This window comes from Bubalus kerabau, chromosome X (genome assembly GCF_029407905.1).
Source record: "Bubalus kerabau isolate K-KA32 ecotype Philippines breed swamp buffalo chromosome X, PCC_UOA_SB_1v2, whole genome shotgun sequence".
Classification (NCBI taxonomy): Eukaryota; Metazoa; Chordata; class Mammalia; order Artiodactyla; family Bovidae; genus Bubalus; species Bubalus kerabau.
Window position 1 is genome coordinate 38,702,372 of NC_073647.1, and position 15,992 is coordinate 38,718,363.

Sequence of the window (15,992 nt, forward strand, 5' to 3'; positions counted from 1 at the left end):
GATCCAACCAGTCCATTCTGAAGGAGATCAGCCCTGGGATTTCTTTGGAAGGAATGATGCTAAAGCTGAAACTCCAATACTTTGGCCACCTCATGCAAAGAGTTGACTCATTGGAAAAGACTCTGATGCTGGGAGGGATTGGGGGCAGGAGGAGAAGGGGACGACAGAGGATGAGATGGCTGGATGGCATCACCAACTCAATGGACATGGGTTTGCGTGAACTCCAGGAGTTGGTGATGGACATGGAGGCCTGGTGTGCTGCAATTCCTGGCGTTGCAAAGTGTCGGACTCTACTGAGCGACTGAACTAACTGATGTATTATCTAATCTGCTGTTTACTTTTTGTGTTTCTCATATCAGTTACTGTATTCTTCAGCTCTGGTTCTTTTTTCAAGTTTCATGTTAGAATTTTCACGGTGTTTTTTTTTTTTTTTTATTTGTTTGTTTGTTTTTGTTCTAATTCAGTTATCATTATCATTACTAATTCTTCTGAATCTTTACCTAGTACTTTATATACCTCTGTTTTTTGGTTGTTTTGTCAGAGGTTGTCTCACAGTCTTTCAATGAAGACCAGTCCTACTGTCTTCCCATTTTTCTCAATTCCGTTCAGCTGCTCAGCCATGTCGAGCACTTTGCAACCCCGTGACTGCAGCATGTCAGGCCTCCCTATCCATCACCAACTCCCAGAGTTTACTCAGACTCATGTCCATTGAGTCAGTGATGACATCCAACCATCTTATTCTGTTGTACCATTCTCCTCCTGCATTCAATCTTTCCCAGCATCAGGGTGCTTTCAAATGAATCAGTTCTTTGCATCAGGTGGCCAAAGTATTAAAGTTCATTAGAGTTTCAACTTCAGCATCAGTCCTTCCCATTTTTTTCTGCCTCTCTGAATTAAAGTGCATCAATTATCTATTACGGTCTTGATGGGATGTTCTTGTAGGGGAACATGACTGTACAGTCTGTGCGGTACCCAGAGTGGGGCAGGATTTGATGGACCACAAGTCACATCTTTCCTCAGGGTGTGCCATCAGCTATCACCTTGGGAGGAGATCTGTGGTGCCAGGGCTAAAGCCAGATATGAGGCACAGACTTCCTCTATTCTCATTGGCCTTCTCAGCTATATTGTGGGCAGGGAGGGGTCCCAAGTTTCTGGAGCAGAGGTCCTGATTGTCAGGCCAAACCTACCTGTGTTCCCTCTAAGTATGTGCCCTCCCCTCTCCCTGCACTGCAATCATTGCCACAGAGGGACAAGAGGGGCCTGGGCATGTTGGAAAAAGGAGCCAATCTATAGGCTGGCTGCTGACAGAGGTCCACACTACCTCCAATGTGCCACCTGTGCCAGCACCAGCAGTAGCTTCTCCCACCCTGCTTAAACATAGCCTCTGGTCTGAGACCCCTTGGTCCCTCACAACTGATCAGTTCCCCCTGCCTCTGCTGCCCTACCCTGTTGAAGAGGGTTTCTATTGGACAGGTGAGGCCCTCATGGGCTCTGGGCACATACTGGGTCATCTGCTGTGGCAGTCTGGCCTCCATCAGAGATCAGGACTTCTTCCGGTGGGCTGCCTGTGTAAGTACCCTCCATGAGCATGGACCCAGCTGTCCCACACAGATGCCACCCTGGGCCAGATGCACGTCTGCTTCCCACATCCCAGCTCTCTGCCTCGTCATGGCAGCCCCTGCTCCAGTGCAGAGCAGCCACATGAAGTAAGCAGGACATGTGTAGGGGTGGGTAGTTGTGGGGAAAATGGGAAGCCACAAGTGTGGTCTCAATCAGTCCTCTTCACCCTGACTTGGGAACAAGCCTTGAGCACATGCTTCTGGAGGGGGGCGTCCAGGCTTCCCACAGTCCTCCTGCTAGTCCACATGGCCCTGTAACCAGCTAAGGGCACTTGTCTTCCCTGTGTCAGACCGCAGGACTGGCGTGTCCAACATATGGCCCAACCACTCACACCCACAGCAGATCTCCACCCACGTAATCTCCCTTATATTCTGAGTCCTCTCCCATGGGCACAGGTCAGGACTTGAATGCTCTTTTCCCTTCTTACCCTATCCCCTGTGGATCTTTAATAAAGCCTAGGTTTAGGAATCTTTCTCCATTTTCCAATTAGTCTTTTGAATTAATTGTTCCACATGTTGATGTATTCTTTTTTTTTTTTTTTTTTTGAGTATAGTTGATTTACCATGTTGTGTTAGTTTCAGGTGTACAGCAAAGTGATTCAGCTTTACATATACATGTATTTGGGCTTACCACTTGGGTCAGTTAGTAAAGAATCTGCCTTCAATGCAGGAGATGCAGGTTCAATGCCTGGGTTGGGAAGATCCCCTCAGGTGGCCATAACAACCATCTCCAGTATTCCTTCCAGGAGAATCCATGGAGAGTGGAGCTTAGCAGGCTGCAGTCCATAGTGTCACAAAGAATGAGACATGAGTGAAATGACTGAGCACAGGCACACATGCATACATATACCTATTCCTTTACAAATTCTTTACCCATTTATGTCATTAAAGAATGTTGAGCAAAGTTCCCTGTGGTTTTGTAGTAGGTCCTTGTTGGTTATCTATTTTAAATATAGTGGTGTGTATAAGTTAATCCTCAACTCCTCATTTATCCCTCCTCCCTCCCAACTTCCCATTTGGTAATCATCAGTTCAGCTTCTATGTAGATGTGTTTTTGACGTGTTGATTGGGGGAGACAGCTTTTTTCAGGAGTCATGTATGGATGTGAGAGTTGGACTATAAAGAAAGCTGAGCACCAATGAATTGATGCTTTTGAACTGTGGTGTTGGAGAAGACTCTTGAGAGTCCCTTAGACAGCAAGGAAATCCAACCAGTCCATCCTAAAGGAAATCAGTCCTGAATATTCATTGGAAGGACTGATGCTGAAACTGAAACTCTGATACTTTGGCCACCTTATGGGAAGAACTAACCTATTTGAAATGACCAAGATGCTGGGAAAGATTGAAGGCAGGAGGAAAAGGGGATGACAGAGAATGAGATGGTTGGATGGCATCACAGACTCAATGTACATTAGTTTGAGTGAACTCTGGGAGTTGGTGACTGATAGGGAAGACTGGCATGCTGCAGTCCATGGGGTCACAAACAGTCAGGCACGACTGACCAATGTAACTAAACTGAGTCCTACTTTTTCTATTTTTTCCTTTTGTTGCCTGTGTTTTGGTGTAGCACACAGTAAATCATTTCTAAGATAGATCTGTATAAATTCTCCAGTATGTTTTCTTCTAGTAATTTTATAGTTTCAGATCTTACATTTATTTAAATCTTTAATCAACTTTGAGTTTAGTGTATGGTATAAAGTAAGGGTCCAGTTTCATTCTTTTGCATTCAGATGTCTAGTTTGCCCACTGTGATTAATTGAAGAAAGAGCAAGGTGAAATTTAATCATGATCATCTCAAGGCAGAAATGTGTGACAAGCCTGTAGGAAAGGTAATGGCATGAGGGACCTGCCAAGACCATGTAGAGTTTGGGGACTCCCACTTGATTCCTGCTGATATGTGGATGTGGTCCTGTGTAGATGTGTTCTCACTCTTAGAATATAAATCTCTGCCAAACAAGAGAAGCCTCTGAGCCAGCAGTATCGTGCTCTTATCATGAGTTCATGGGCACTCTTTTGGCTTTTGCCTTCAGTGTCATTCAAATGGGTAGCCTTCATGATGTTACTCTTGACCACTGATAAAAGAAGCTTCTCATTTAAATTCCTTTGACTTCTGATCCAGTCTCTAATTTATGGTTTTTACTATATTTTCAAACAAATTCTTAGACATACATGGCAGAAGAGAGTGATTCTCTCCCTTACAGTCTTATATAATTCAACTTCTGATAATACTATATCACCACACTGTTGATTTCTAATCCATTTACCTCTCCGGCATGCATTTCTGATAAGATACATACTCAAAAATTATCATAAAAGCTGCATGTATTAAACAGTAAGTGATTAGAAAACATGAAAAAATTAATACTCAAGAGAATGATTGAGGAAATTTCTTTGGGAGGTGACCATTAGGCTGGCCTTAGATGGTTGCTAGTTTTGAGTCACAGAAGATAGGATGGACACAGGCATAGAGGAAAGCAGGTCTTAGGGAAATCATTGTATTAGTCAACAGAGGTTGTTATGGACACAGCTAGAGAGGTCAGTTGGAATCTATTCATAGGGAACCTGTAAAAGTGGAAGTCTAAAGAGTTTGTACTACTCTTTGTAAGTGCTAATGAGCAAAAACTGCCACCACAAAACCCAAAAGAGCATTTGCAATAGGATTTGACATGTCTGAATCACAATATACCGTCCTTTTCCAGGAGAGCTACAGGCGACTGATATTGATGTTTTGTGTTATCATACTTGGATATATCCTTTCTCAACTCATGACTTATTATTTATATTTTTTTTTGTTTTAACCCTAGGTGTCCTTGGATCCTTTTTAAACTTTATGCATCCTCACCTCTTTCTGGAAAGTGACAGTGTATCAGTGTATTTTTAAATATATACCAGGGCTACTTTGGGGAAACAAGGTCCTCTAACATCTGCTTTTGGTCCACCTCAGGGCTTCCCTGCTAGTTCAGTTGGGAAAGAATCCATCTACAATTCTGGAGATCCTGGTTCGATTCCTGTGTTCAGAAGTTCTGCTGGAGAAGTGATAGGCTTCCCATTCCAGTATTCTTTGGCTTCCCTTTTGGCTCATCTGATAAAGAATCCAACCACAATTTTGGAGACTTGGGTTCCATCTCTGGATTGGAAGATCCCATGGACAAGGGAAAGGCTAACAACTCCAGGATTCTCACCTGGATAATTCCATGAACCGTATAGTCCATGGGCTCACCAAGAGTCCAACAGGACTGAACGACTTTCATTTTCAGCTCTTCAGGCCTAGCAATAGATTGCCTTCACCTATAACAGCAAGCATTTCAGTAAGTCAAACTGCAGGTGTTAAAGTGTGATAGTGTTAAATGGTGATTATATATGCAGATCTGAAATCACAGTACTGACCTATATGTAGATATATGGTCTCTCTGTCCATATCATCGTGGTAGCTGCTTTAGGTAATTAATTTTCTGCAGGCAAGGCATGAAAGTGCTCCCACTTCCTTTGAAAGGACAGCACACCCAGGGGGTCTTTCATTCTTATTGATTTTAAATCACATTCAGTGACTGACTTGGAATCATCCACTGGGTCTTCCAGGAGTTAAAGTACCAGAAAGATTTAATTAGGGAGCTGCAGTCCAGATAAAAGATACCATATCATTGACTTAAAATCTGAACTCAACTCTTTTGATGCTGATGGTGAAACTCTGTGTTTTAGTTTTTTCTAAACTATTTTCTGAAGACAAATGGGATTCCTCTGGTCAGAGACTCTGCCTTACATATTTCCACATTTGATTGACTACTCCTGGAGCCATTTTAAACATTTCAAAATGAAAGTTAATACCAAATTAAATACTCCATACTCTTACTTTTAAACCATGATAAACTTATAGAACATGGATTAACAAAAGACTTTATTGGGGAAGAATGTTTTACCACTGTCGTTATTTAGAAATTCTAGGGTATGGTGATAAATGAAAGACCAGCTTTTACTCAGTGTTATATTAATACTTGTATCAAAAGTCTCTGTACAAACTACCGTGGCTGTCCAGTGGTTAGGATTCCATGTTTTCACTAGAAGGGGAACAGGTTCAATCCCTGGTCAGGGAACTATGATCCCACAAACTGCATAGTGCCTTCCCCAATAAAAAAATTCTCTGTGGGTGGTGATCCTGTTTGTCATCAGCACTGGGATTGGGCCACACCCACTGCCCTGCCTTTGGGAACACATTTCTCCCACCGATTTCTTAGCATAACAGTGGCCTAATTGAATTTGATTTGTTACCTCCAAACATCATTTTAGTCCTTGGGAGTGCTAGTTGTGGGTTTTAGTTGTATCAGCATTTTGTGCCTCTTGAGCACCTTTAGCTGACAGCATAGGCGAGTGATGCAACAAACCCCATTATGAGGTAGGAGGCCAGGAGGTGATTTCTGCCCATCCTGGGGCAGAGTTTCACATTCACAGTCAGAGTTTCACATTCAGGGGGAGCCTCACATTCACCATCCCCATGTGAAACCCTCTTCCCATCTAGGTTCTGGCAGTCTAGACCCTATTGTCATTCCGCACCCCAAAGGCAGTAACACCACACCACTACTCCTTGCCGCTGAGATCAATTGTTAAGCAGGGTTATCCATCTTCAATGCAGACTCCTGACCCAGCCCAGACCTCTACACCCTGGCTAACTGGGGACCTGAGGGTCTGTTCACCCAATCTCTCGGGACCCCATATCCCTCCCTTTTCAGGTGCTCACCTCTTCTCTTCTTTCCCTCCCTTCCATCAGAAAATTCACCCCGCCACACACAAATATCATCTTTTCACTGATCTTTATTTTAATTGCAGCCATCAGTTTACTATGTTAGTGTGAGAGTCAGTCTTTTCCTGGTTGGCCATTTCTAAGAAAGCAGACCTCTGGAGACACAATTCTAAACTGTCTGACCTTTTCTATTCAGTTACCGGCTGCCCAGGTTGTACTTCTCCGGGATATCTCATTCTGGGGCAGCTGAGCTTATCTTCTCTTTTTGTTCTGCCTCCTTCTTTGACTCTGCCTCATATTTCTGTACCTTTTTTTGCTTTGATTTAGTTTCTTGCATGCATAGGAATAGAAAAAACACTTTGGCTTTCTTGTTTTCTTCACCTTCTTCGATTGAGTGGCATATGATCAGATTTTCTTTTTCAGGGTTCCTTGTAGAGGTCTTCTGAACCTTATGGCCATCTTTCGTGCCTGTAAAGGCAAGGGAAGGTTACTAGTTTTGAGGAAAGAGCATAAAAACTGATTTGGAAGGGAGACTTCATGAAAAGGGATGTGGGTTGATGAGGGCTTTTGTGCCAGGCAGGGGCAGTGTAGAGGACTTGGGCAGCAAAGTCAACGAATAACATGGGGAGCATGGATGGAGTCATCTTACCTTCACACTGCCTCTGTATCTCCGTTGACAAAGGGTCTTCTTTCTTCCTTTCATCCTTGAAGCTAACTGCATTGCAACTCTTCTTGGCTGCCGTGGCTTCCTTGTTACCTTAGTCATGATGATACCATGAAGTGGCCTAACCCAGAATCTCTGCCTCTGACCTCCCTATATATACCTTCTCAGGACAATGAGGAGCCACACCCTTCATTTTGATTGGTCAGCTAGGCACTCCCCTAGCCAATGGTGGCTTGAGGGAATTAGACATCACAATGTACCACTTTGCCCATCAGCATGGGCTAGTGGATGCTAAGGGAGGCCATGATATAGCTTTCCCAATACTGATACCTCTGTGTGTCTGATTCTGGGGAGTGGTGATTTAGGGGCATGGTACTTCTTCTCATGACCTTCAGACTTTCCTTCAGCTCCCTTTATTCTTTGACTTATATATCTGCCTTCAACACTCCTGACTCTTCCAGCCCTCTATGAACTTCTGAAAAACACTTTACATCCCACTTCAGAAATTTAGAGTCCTCTAGTCACTTCAACTAGGAAAAGGTAATGGCACCCCACTCCAGTACTCTTGCCTGGAAAATCCCATGGATGGAGGAGCCTAGAAGGCTGCAGTCCATGGGGTCACTAAGGGTCGGACATGACTGAGCGACTTCACTTTCACTTTCCTGCATTGGAGAAGGAAATGGCAACCCACTCCAGTGTTCTTGCCTGGAGAATCCCAGGGACGGGGGAACCTGGTGGGCTGCCATCTATGGGGTCGCACAGAGTCGGACACGACTGAAGTGACTTAGCAGCAGAAGTAGCTGTAGTCACTTCAACTATAGACCACCCTCTTCTTGTTGGGTATTCTTGAGGGGCTTAAGGAACTTAAGAGCAAAAGCTTAAGGTGAAAAATATAATTAAGAACAGGTTGGATGTTTTTCTACTCCAATGAGCTTTAGAGACCCCCAGACTTGGTGAATCCTCAGTCTGTTGCCCCAAGGTCAATACACAGTCTCCATAAGATTATACATCAGAAAAAAGAGTGTTAAATGTCTCCTCCACTAATATTGTTGGGGACACTTCAACTCTCATATTGAGTAAGGAAACTCAACTTGCCCCATCTACTAGAAATACATTCCTCAATTAAAAAAAAAAAGTAAGGTCCTCAAAGGGAAGAGTCAGATTATCACTGCACCACTGACTCTTGACTGAATCACTTCCCCAGTGGTCCCTCACTGACAGTTACCAGTAGGCAGGGCCCACTGTGGTGCTAACCAATAGCTGAACAAGACAAGTACCAGTAGGTAGCTGATTTATAGTTGGTTGCTTGTGGGCGGGGCCCAGTGAGGCACTGACCAATGGCTGAGCAAGACCTGTTGCCTAGTAACAGGATGCAGAGTAATAAGGCACAGTGATGGGTACCTGCTAAGGGCTGTGCTCATGCTGCTCTGTTACAGAAGGACACTTTGGGTCCAACATGCTGGAATCTTTTTGATTGACTCCTTTCCAACCTCAGATTTTGATTTCACATGCTAATTTAACTTTTGCACATCATTCTTTTCATTGTATTCCCAGGCATACCTGTCAGCAGTGCTTATCTCTATGCCCTTCCAACAACTGTCACTTGACCACATTCTCAGCATATAGTATAGCTGATAGTTCAAAGCCAACAAGAATGTGAAGGCCAGACCACCTTTAAAACTATTTTGAACAACCTTAACCTCACAGTGATTCTTATTCTATTCACAGTTGAACAGAGCAGGATGAGCACAGTCCTTAGAAGATAGCCTTTAATGTGCTTCCTTTCAACCCACCCTGTTCCTAGGCAACAAGTGTTGCTCAGCCTTGCTTGGTGCCTCAGAGGGCCCCATTCACAAGCAGCCAATTGTCAATGAGTGACCGTTAGTTGTCCTGCTCAACTATTGGTCAGCACCACATGTGGCCCTACCCACAAATTACTGTCAATGAGGGACCAGTGGGGAAGTGATTGAGTCAAGGGTGGTGTGGTGGTCATCAGGTGGAGAGTAAGATAAGAAGCAGACTCAGGCCTTCTTCTAGAGGCCTTGAAGCTCATCCAGCTTTGGGTCAGCAGGTGTTCTCGAGTGCCCAGGGAACAGATTGGGCACTATATCCTGTAGTGCTCCAGAGCCCTCACTCAGGCCCTCCACTAGCCTTGGCCCAGGCCTTGAGGAGCTATGAAGCTCTCCCCCATCCCTGTCTCTGCGACCTACTAGCAGTGGACGTCTTTCTGGGTCTCAGTTTGTGAGAACTAGTCTCCCTATTTGGACAGCCTGAGGAGACTGAGGACCTATTGGGTTGGGTGCCTGGCTCTGTCAGGAATGATACCTGGAGAGAATGTGGGAACTTGGCCCTGAAGGAGCTGCTGACTGAGATCTGCTTCCCCTTAACCAGGACTGGGACATTTCAGGGTGAAAATTATGCCTTGAGGCTTTGCCCTTTCTTGTCAGGAGAGAGAATAACATTCATCTGATAGAGATTTACAGGAACATCATTACCTGACCATGACCTGACCTTAAGAACAAAGGGTCTAACACCAAGAAGTCTGCAACTAACCTCAACTCTCTCTAACATTTGTTTTTGAATGGATTTACTGAAAACTTTCAATAACTTTGGGTTCTTAGGGCATAAGCCACCCATTTCCTTGTATGAAGTGTAATAAACCTGTCTCTGTTCCAAACTCTAACGTTTAGTTTTTAAGGGCCTCATTTTGCATCAGGCACATGGGCTTACCATTTCAGTAACAAAAATACAGTCTAAGGACAGACTGTACCTCTTTTAAAAAACAGCAGAGACTGGCCAAGTGCTCACAATGATCCATAACATACCCACTGACTTGGCTTGACTAAACTTCAGCCAAGCTTCTCTCCTCTAAACTTCAGCTTTCCCCTAAGCTTGAGCAAGCACTAAGAGTCAGACTTTTCTGTCTCACTTAGTAGCTCATTTTGGGAGTCAACTCACTACAGAGAGAAACACTTCCTGTTAAACTGCTCCATCATGCTGTCTGCTCATCCATAACTACCACTTGCCCCATCACACACACACACACACACACACACATACACACACAAAACACACACACACACAGAGTTGCTGCTTACCCTCTTTATCCTTCCATGTTAAAGAAACATCCTTTTCTGTTTTATTTTGAGACATGTGAAGAACTTGTATTCAAAGCATTCTCCCTATTACGAACAGTTCAGTTCAGTCACTCAATATTGTCTGACTCTCTGTGTAACATGGACTGCAGCACACCAGGCTTCTCTGTCCATCAGCAATTCCCACAGCTTGGTCAAACTCAATTCCATTGAATTGGTGATGCCTTCCAACCATCTCATCCCCTGTCATCTTCTTCTCTGGCATTCAATCTTTCCCAGCACCAGGATCTTTTCCAATGAGCCAGTTTTCATATTAGGTGGCCAAATTACTGGAGGTTCAGCTTCAGCATCAGTCCTTCCAATGAATATTCAGGACTGATTTCCTTTAGGATTGGCTGGTTTGATCTCCTTGCAGTCCAAGGGACTCCCAAGTGTCTTCTCCAACAGCACAGTCCAAAAGCATCAATTCTTTGACACTCAGCTTTCTTTATTGTCCAACTGTCACATCAATACATGACTAATAAAAAAACCTTAGCTTTGACCTACAGACCTTGGTCAGTAAAGTAATGTCTGTGCTTTTTAATATGCTATCTTGGTTGGTCATAGGTTTTCTTCCAAGGAGCAAGCATCTTTTAATTTCACCATCTTCAGTGATTTTGGAGCCCAAGAAAATAAAGTCTGCCACTTTTCCCATTGTTTCCCCATCTATTTGCCATGAAGTGATGGGACTGGATGCCATGGTCTTCATTTTTTGAATGTTGAGTTAAGCTAGCTTTTTCACTCTCCTCTTTCACCCTCATCAAGAGGCTCTTAAGTTCCTCTTTGCTTTATGCCTTAAGAGTGGTGTCATCTGCATATTGAGTTTATTGATATTTCTCCAGGCAATCTTCATTCCATCTTGGGCTTCATCCAGTCCAACATTTTGCAGGATATACTCTGCATGTAAATTAAATAAACAGGGTGACAGTATACATTCTTGACATACTCCTTTCCCAATTTGGAACCAGTCTGATGTTCCATGTCTGGTTCTAACTGTTGCTTCTTGCCCTGCATACAGGTAAGATGGTCTTGTATTCCCATCTCTTTAAGAATTTTCCACAATTTCTTGTGACCCGTACAGTCGGATAGTTTAATGTAGTCAGTGAAAGAGATATTTTTCTGCAATTCTCTTCCTTTTTCTATGTTCCAAAGGATGTTAGCAATTTGATCTTTTTCCTCTGCCTTTTCTCAATCGATCTTGAACATCTGAAAGTTCTTGGTTCAAGTATTGTTGAAGCCTGTCTTGGAGAATTTGCAGCATTACTTTGATAGTATGAGAGATTACCCTATCACCATAGTAATTTCAAATCAATTTCTTCTTATATTAGTCTGGATTTGTTTTTATTAAATTGTAAAAATGGACATAAATTCTTTGGTGTAATGTTTATTTCCAACTTAACAGGTATTAATTAACCCCCTGCAATGTTTCAAGCACTGTTGTGGGTACAAGGGGCACATCACTAACCAATATCCATGACCCTGCTCTCATGGGGCTTACATTCTAGTTAGGGAAGATGGAAGGTTAACATTAATGACAAAATAGTGAATTATAAAGTATAGAGAGAACCTTATGAGTTATGAGAAATGGGGAGTTTTTCCTCCCCAGAGGTTAGTGAGGGAAGGCCTTTTTAATCCAGAACATTTGAGCAAAGACTTAATTAAAGACATGAGGGACTGACCTTGTGATTATCTTGGGGAAATAATTCTGCGTAGAGGAAATAGCCAGGGCAAAAGTCCCCGATTGGTATTGTCTGTGTCCTTCCAATAGAACAAGGAGGCTGGTACAAGTGGGACCAGGTGAGTGAGGATGAGACTAGGAAGTGATGAGCTGCTGTTGAGAGAGAACAGGGCAGGAAAAGGAGGAAAGCAATATTAAACTTATAATTCTATTTATGTAATGAATTGGTTCACAGTATACAAACCACACTGGGCTGTGGTGGTAAAGAGGAGAGGCATTTGTCATAGTCTGATGGCAAGGAGGTTGGGGAAGGGTACTTTTAAGTAAAGACACCTGAGATGAAGCCTGAACCACTTAAAGGAGATAGATCACCAAGTGAAAAGGTGTGAAAGTGCTTCCCAGACAGTGGGGGAGAAAATGTAAAGGCACTGAGACCCAAGAAAGCTGGTTATACATGCGTTGAATATGACTGCAATAAGGTATGATGGGCAAATTGTGAAGAAACATGGCCTTAAAGGTAAAGAGAAGAACTTGAAGGGACAGCTAGGCATATGTTAATTTAATGTCTGGGTTACTCTGCTTTGAAGGAGCATTATTAATGGTTTCTAACTGTAAATATATACTTGAGGCAAAGCAATATGGAAATTCAAAAGGAAGTATAAAAATGAAATTAGAGAACATCAATAAGTGTGTCAATAGAAATATATACTGTTAATGTTTTGTCTTTGTTGTTCTATCTAAATATCTATAACATATATATTATATATGTTGTATAATGCTAAATATATATGTAATACACTTATATTTGGATGAGCATATATACATCAGTGATTTTTTTTTTTAATTTAGACAAATTGAATCAAACTGTATGTTATATTGTAGCCATCCTTTTCTATACAATATGCTGGGAGAATTCTTCCATCTCAACGAACATGTATCTGCCATTATTTATAAGGATTACTATAGTGTTCAAATGCTTGCTTATCCCATACTAGTGTTATGAAGACAGGAACCATGTGTGTCTTGTTCACTGGTTGCTTTCATATATTTTCTATTGTAAATATGGCTGTAATACACATTGAGGTTCATGTATCTTTTCAAATTAGTGTTCATTTTCTTCTTATATTTACCTAGGAATGGGATCAGAGAAGGCAATGGCACCCCACTCCAGTACTCTTGCCTGGAAAATCCCATGGACAGAGGAACCTGGTAAGCTTCAGTCCATGGGGTTGCTAAGAGTCAGACACGTCTGAGCAACTTCACTTTCACTTTTCACTTTCATGCACTGAAGAAGGAAATGGCAACCTTGCCTGGAGAATCCCAGGGATGGGGGAGCCTGGTGGGCTGCCATCTATGGGGTTGCACAGAGTCAGACACGACTGAAGCGACTTAGCAGCAGCAGCAGGAGTGGGATTGCTGGGTCACATGATAGTTCTATTTTTAGTTTTTTGAGAAACTTCCATGATGTTTTACTTTGTGACTGCACAAATTTACATTCCCGCCAATTAAGTACAAGGGCTTCCTTTTCTCCACATCTTTGCCAACATTTGTATTTTCAGACATTTTGATTTGATGATAGCCATTCTGATGGGTATGAGGTGATATCTTCTTGTGATTTTGATTTCCATTTCTTTGATGTTTAGTGATGTTCAGCATTTTTTCATTTGCCTATTAGTCCTCTACATATCTTCTTTGGATAAATTCAGAACTTCCCATTGTTTAGTATTTTTTTTCTTAAATATTGAGTTGTATACTCTGTTTATATATTTTGTATGTTGACCCCTTATTGTCATGTCATTTGCAAATATTTATTCCCATTCAGTAGATTGTCTTTTCATTTTGTAAATGTTTTTGCTTGATGTGGAAAAGCTTTTAAATTTAATTAGATTTCATTCTTTTCTTTTGTTTCTTTTGCCTTAGGAGACAGATGAAAAAAATATTGCTATGATTTATGTCAAAGAGTGCTCTTCCTATGTTTTTGTTCTAGGAGTTTCATAGCTTCTAGTCTTTCATTTAGGGCTTGAATTAATTTTTAGTTCATTTATTAATTCTAATAGTTTTTTTGGTGGTGGTTTAGAGTTTTCTGCATATAGTATCATGTCAACTGCAAGTAGTGACGGTTTTACTTCTTCCTATAAATTTGGGTAACTTTAATTTCTTTTCCTTGAATGATTACTGAGGCTATAACATCCATTATTTTAGAAGTGGCAAGAGTGGGCATCCTTACCTTGTTCCTGATTTTAGAGGAAAAGCTTTCAGCTTTTTCCCACTGAATATATTAGTTGGGTTTGTTATAAATGACCTTTATTATGTTCAGATATATTCCCTCCATATCAAGTATGATGAGAGTTTTTGTAATGAATGAATATTGGATTTTGCCAAATGGTCTTACAGAATCTATTTAGATAATCATATAATTTTTTTATTTGTAGATATTGAACCATCTTTGTACCCCCTGGAATAACTCCAACTTGATCATGGAGTGTGATGGTTTCAATGTGTTGTTGAATTTGGTTCTCTAATATTTTGTTAAGAATTTTATCATCTGTATTCAGCAGAAATATTAGCATTTAATTTTCTTTTTGATGGTGTCTTTGTCTTGTTTTTGTGTCAGGATAATGGTGGCTTTGTAGAATGAATTGGGAGATACTCCATCTTCTCAGTTTTTAGGAATAGTTTGAGAAGTTTGGATATAAGCTATTCTTTTTATGCTTGGAAAATTCTGCTATGAAGCTGTGTGGACCTGAATTTTATTTTGCTAAAAGATCAAATTGCCAACATCCACTGGAATATGGAAAAAGCAAGAGAGTTCCAGAAAAACATCTATTTCTGCTTTATTAACTATGCCAAAGCCTTTGACTGTATGGATCTCAATAAACTGTGGAAAATTCTGAAAGAGATGGGAATACCAGACCACCTGATCTGCCTCTTGAGAAATTTGTATGCAGGTCAGGAAGCAACAGTTAGAACTGGACATGGAACAACAGACTGGTTCCAAATAGGAAAAGGAGTACGTCAAGGCTGTATATTGTCACCCTGCTTATTTAAATTCTATGCAGAGTACATCATGAGAAATGCTGGACTGGAAGAAACACAAGCTGAAATCAAGATTGCCGGGAGAAATATCAATAACCTCAGATATGCAGATGACACCACCCTTATGGCAGAAAGTGAAGAGGAACTCAAAAGCCTCTTGATGAAAGTGAAAGAGGAGAGTGAAAAAGTTCGCTTAAAGCTCAACATTCAGAAAACGAAGATCATGGCATCCAGTCCCATCACTTCATGGGAAATAGATGGGGAAACAGTGAAATCAGTGTCACACTTTATTTTTATTGTTATTTTTTGGGGGCTCCAAAATCACTGCAGATGGTGACTGCAGCCATGAAATTAAAAGACGCTTACTCCTTGGAAGGAAATTTATGACCGACCTAGATAGCATATTCAAAAGCAGAGATATTACTTTGCCAACAAAGGTCCGTCTAGTTAAGGCTATGGTTTTTCCAGTGGTCATGTATGGATGTGAAAGTTGGACTGTGAAGAAGGCTGAGCGCTGAAGAATTGATGCTTTTGAACTGTGGTGTTGGAGAAGACTCTTGGGAGTCCCTTGGACTGCAAGCAGATCCAACCAGTCCATTCTGAAGGAGATCAGCCCTGGGATTTCTTTGGAAGGAATGATGCTAAAGCTGAAACGCCAGTACTATGGCCACCTCATGTGAAGAGTTGACTCATTGGAAAAGACTCTGATGCTGGGAGGGATTGGGGGCAGGAGGAGAAGGGGACGACAGAGGATGAGATGGCTGCATGGCATCACTGACTTGATGGATGTGAGTCTGAGTGAACTCCAGGAGTTGGTGATGAACAGGGAGGCCTGGCATGCTGCGATTCATGGGGTCGCAAAGAGTCAGACACGACTGAGTGACTGAACTGAACTGAAGAGATTTTTAAATATAAGTTCAAAATCACTGTTAGTGGTTCATCTGTTCAAATTATACACTTCCCGTGATTCAGTTTTGGAATGCTGTGAGTTCCTAGAGATTTGTCAATTTCTTCTAGGTTGTCCAATTTGTTGGACAAAAAAAAAAAAAAAAAACCTATAAAATTTATAGTATTATTTTATGACTTTTTTCATATTGCTGTGATATTGTTAGTAATCTATCCTTTGC

At 41.7% G+C, this 15,992-nt stretch overlaps 2 long non-coding RNA genes across 2 annotated transcripts; one reads left to right on the forward strand and one right to left on the reverse strand.

The window, feature by feature from the left end:
* Positions 1-6,404: 6,404 nt before the first annotated feature.
* Positions 6,405-7,143, reverse strand: LOC129638811 (uncharacterized). The gene is made up of 2 exons (XR_008708032.1): positions 7,003-7,143; positions 6,405-6,821 (listed from the first exon to the last, which is right to left on the reverse strand). It is a non-coding gene; the product is annotated as an uncharacterized LOC129638811 (long non-coding RNA).
* A 4,967-nt stretch (positions 7,144-12,110) lies between these two features.
* On the forward strand, positions 12,111-14,600 carry LOC129638812 (uncharacterized). Its single transcript, XR_008708034.1, has 3 exons — positions 12,111-12,308; positions 12,964-13,038; positions 14,444-14,600. It is a non-coding gene; the product is annotated as an uncharacterized LOC129638812 (long non-coding RNA).
* The last annotated feature ends 1,392 nt before the right edge of the window (positions 14,601-15,992 follow it).